Below are 4,063 nucleotides of genomic sequence, written 5' to 3'. Positions count from 1 at the left end.
TTATAGTAACAGGACCACACCATATCCTTCATTATTATGGATCACATTATTGACCATGGTTTCCTTGGAAATATCATAATGTTCATCTAAGAAGCTCTTTGTAAGTATTCCCTCCTTGCAGCAGTGCATGCTGTTGTTTAACAGAGTGCATGCACTACCTGGATATATTTCCATACCAGGACCCTTGACACCACACAGATCTGAGTTTTTCATCAGTAGCTAGGCATTAGCCTAGCTGATCAGTTTACACTGTTATGCCTGTGGTTTCACATTGTAACACACAGCTCTCCAGGGTGGTTTTCCCATGTTGGAAATTGAAAATCCCCTCCATGACATCATGTTGCATTAACTTCAAACTAGAGATCCTTACAGTGGCTCCTGGACAGTCGAAACAGTGGTCTGCTTTTCCTTGTTTTTCTATCACAATATTTTCTGGCAGGCCTTAGCCTTTGAGTTCAACTAAACCAACACAGTGACCTGAACAGATGATGACTGTGTCTCCTTCATAACAAGCATTTACAGCTGACAACAGGTCATGGTGAAACTGTATTTCTAGGTTTTCCCCACGATCAGCTACAAGCCCAGAAGACACATGGTGTTCAAGGATGTCACAATGCAACCTCAGTCAAGGCTCAACACATCACACAAAGCAATCAAAGTCATCCTCCTCATCCCAGTCCTCCAGATGCACTGGTAGAAGAACCTGACGTGCTCTATAGCTTGTGCTGTCTGGTCAAGCTCTCCTGATTCATACACAATCCACAGCTCCTGCACTGGTACCTGACATCCCTTCAGCTTCAAGGGTTCCTGCATGTGCTCCAAGGCAAAGCTGCTGTCCTATGACTTGCACAGGACAGGCTCTCTGAGTTGCACAACTGCTTTAAGAGCTGAGTAGTTCACACCAAACACCCCAATAAGAACCTCAATCATGCCAGATTTCCTGCCATCCACACAGTTCAAGGACTTTTTCCAAGTACTCAGCTGTGAATTGTTTCACCCCAGAAGCTGTACAGTGTTAAGGAAGAGTTTGGACCCTGGGTTGGCAGAGGCAGAGTTTGTTGAGCTGGTGCCTCTGGAGAGGGACCCAGAACAAAGAAATCCAAGGGCCTTTATCCCTCAGAATCTCTGCACCTGATTCTTCCCGTGCTCCTTACTTGCCTAATAGTGTGGAGTTTTCCAACACCTCATTGGATTCTTTCTCCATGTCCATGTGGGCAGGCCATTAATTGTTCTTTTCTTCCAGCTTGGGGCCCTCCAGGGCTTCAACCTTATCTGAAGATAGTCTTTCTCTGTTTACTCCCCTGCTTAGCTCTTCATGCTTACAAACAATGCATTTAAAGTTCCCAGGCTTTGACCAGGGCCCACTCATGCTAAGCTGTAAGCAAGTTACAATTAAACTTAACCCTAGACTACTAATGTCTAAAATTCTATAAGTAAACTTAATTTAATCCCCAACATGCAGTCAGCCAAGATGTAATCCTGGCAAGATCTAAATCACTTGTGAAGCAAAAGATGATTGGTGTGAAAAATATCTGGAAAAAGCACATTCCCGTCTGGCACGGTCCTTCCTAAAAACAGTCCCTGGTTTGTCAGGACTGCCGCAGTCACTCCAGGAGTCATCGCTCCAGACACTGTCAGCATCTTCCTGGAGCAGACTTAGGGCTCCCCTTCAGTGCACTCAGGCAAGCCACCACCTCTCACAGCCAGCAGCAGGGCCTGACCATCCCCCCACAGTCCCCTGGCAGCCCTAGCTCGGCAGGAATTCAAAGAGGTGTTCCCACAACAAATCCTGCAAGAACCTTTGAGCCTCCATGGAGGCCCCTCTCGAGGCAGTATGAGGGCTGTTCCCTGGAGGATCACTGCTAGAAGAGTTCATTTGCTTGGCTCTTTGTAGTGATAGCATCATCTATACAGTAAGGTACTTAAGTCCCCTTTCCTTATCCCTCTTTTTTTTTTTTTCTCCTGATTAGCTACAATGACAGGATCTTGACTGTTTTGTTTGTGGGTTCCCCCCCCCCAGTAACCTCATGAAACAAGAGGATGTCTTATGGCTTAAGAACTACATCATCTATGTTTCTGATTAAACCAGTGAAAGAAAAATTGTGAAAGGCTCTCCATTTTCTTTGAAAAGTTGAGAAACTATTGATGTCTCATCAAGATATGATGAGATTTGATTATTCTCAGGAGAAAACAACTCTCACATCTCACATATGGGAGAAAAAACCTCGAAAACTCAAAATGGAAAAATCTGGACAGACCTATGCAAAACAAAATAGCCTGAAGTATTTACTAGAGAGCAAACAATCTCTGATAGAACTAGAGTTAAAAACAATTTAATTTAATTATAACCACAGTATAATAAAGAGAACAATCAAATTTTAGCTACACTCTAAAAGTTTTCACTCTCCTACTGGTTTCAGTAAATGAAATTTTAACACCACAGTTAAAAAGAACAGATGAAAACCTGGTAATTTCCCAAAGAGATTTTTATATATTGAGAAAGCTATCTCATCTGGGGAAACTTTTGCAGCTGAGATAATCTGCAAGCAAAAGGAAAACTGATGCCGAAGTTAAAGTTTGAGAGACAAAGCGCGGGGCTGTGCTGGACAGAGATGTCTACAAAACAACCTGTCAGGGGAAATGAAAAATGAAGAAAATAACTGCATACAAAGAAAAGCAAAGAAAGGAGGGAATTACTGGTTAGAAGAGTCCGGCAACTTTTAAATGGGAAGGTAATTCAGAGTATCGACCCAAAACTTCTAGACAACTGAGAAGCATTGCACCTAGTGAGACACTGCAGAGCAGCCTACCTGCTGATGAAATGAATAACACGGGGAACAGGGAAAATGATGCAAACCAGCTCAGTAGGTCTGTCCTGCGAAGTCAGGTCACCACTGACACCCAGTAAAACCTTCAGAGTGAGTGACAGTTCTAAAGGGATTTAAAAGCACTGGCAGCCTGTATGAAATATGAATGGGATGCTCTTCTTTGCCTGAAACAGGAGGTACAGGGCTGGTTTAACAGGAACAGGCATCGCCTTGACCTCTCCAAGCAGATCCTCAGCATGTGGTGGGGCTTCATTGAGCTGGAGGACTGTGTCGAGTGGAGCTGCTGCCCTCGGCCCCTTCCCTTGGCTGGGCAGCTGTTGGCTGGTGCTCCGCAGGGATGAAGGACGGGCCTGGCTCCAATCTGTGAGCGCTGCGTGTGCGCACAGGCTCCAGCCGCGCCGCCTCCTCGGAGCGGAGCATCAGCGGCTGCGGGAGCTGTGCTGGCAGCCAGCTCTGGCTCTCCCCATCCCACAGCCCGCCTGCGCTGCCGGGAGCCCTGGCCAGCCCCTTCCTCCGGCGGTGGCTGGTACAGGGTGGTGTGACCTGCGTGCCATGCTGGTTGGAAAGCAGCCACTGCTCCCTCCCTCCGTCCCAGCCCCCTTCCTTCCCTTCTGGACAAGTCTGTGCTGTGCTTGATGCGTCGGGAGCTTTGCTGCTCCTTTCTCAGGGCTGCTCAGCCCCTGCTGTGCTGGCCAGACTTTCGCACATCGGCTGTGACGAGAAGGCCGGTTTTGAGTTGGATAGTGTTTATAAAACCTCAGAAAGTAACACAAACTCAGTGTCCAGGAGCGGGGCTGAAACTGCGCTTTTGAAAGACAAAAAAAAAAAAAAAAAAAAAAAAAAAAAAAAAAAAAAAAGGAACCAGACATGACTCAGCCCTGAGCTGGAAGCTGTGAGCTGTCGTCAGCGCAGTGCTGTGCTCTGGCTGGCGACTCTAACTGGGAGACAAGGTGTGTTAGCTCAAGCTCTGTGCTTTACCGGCACAACTGCATGTGGTTTGGAAGAGTTTTTTGGCTGTGATCCCACTGGTTCAGAACGGGGACGGAGCTTGCTTGCCTCTGCCTGCTAAAGACAATGTGGACTTGCTCTGAGTCTGTATTGTTTCTCTCATAATTATTGTTTGATTAAAGCATTTTAAGATATGTTTGTCTTTTTAATTTGGCTCCAGTGTAGGGCAGAAGGCCTACTCCTAAATGTGCCATTTTTTTAAGCCCAACCTGGCAAATTCTGATTAC

The 4,063-nt window shown here is 46.2% G+C and overlaps 1 pseudogene; it reads right to left on the bottom strand.

Moving 5' to 3' along the window:
• On the bottom strand, positions 1–3,248 carry LOC127461796 (SHC SH2 domain-binding protein 1-like; annotated as a pseudogene).
• Between the last annotated feature and the right edge of the window lie 815 nt (positions 3,249–4,063).

The sequence above is a fragment of the Manacus candei genome, unplaced genomic scaffold (genome assembly GCF_025592945.1).
Source record: "Manacus candei isolate 608988 ecotype Guabito, Panama unplaced genomic scaffold, ASM2559294v1 h1tg000113l, whole genome shotgun sequence".
Classification (NCBI taxonomy): domain Eukaryota; kingdom Metazoa; phylum Chordata; class Aves; order Passeriformes; family Pipridae; genus Manacus; species Manacus candei.
The sequence above is the reverse complement of the archived record's forward strand: the minus strand, read 5'-3'. Positions and strand labels throughout refer to the sequence as shown.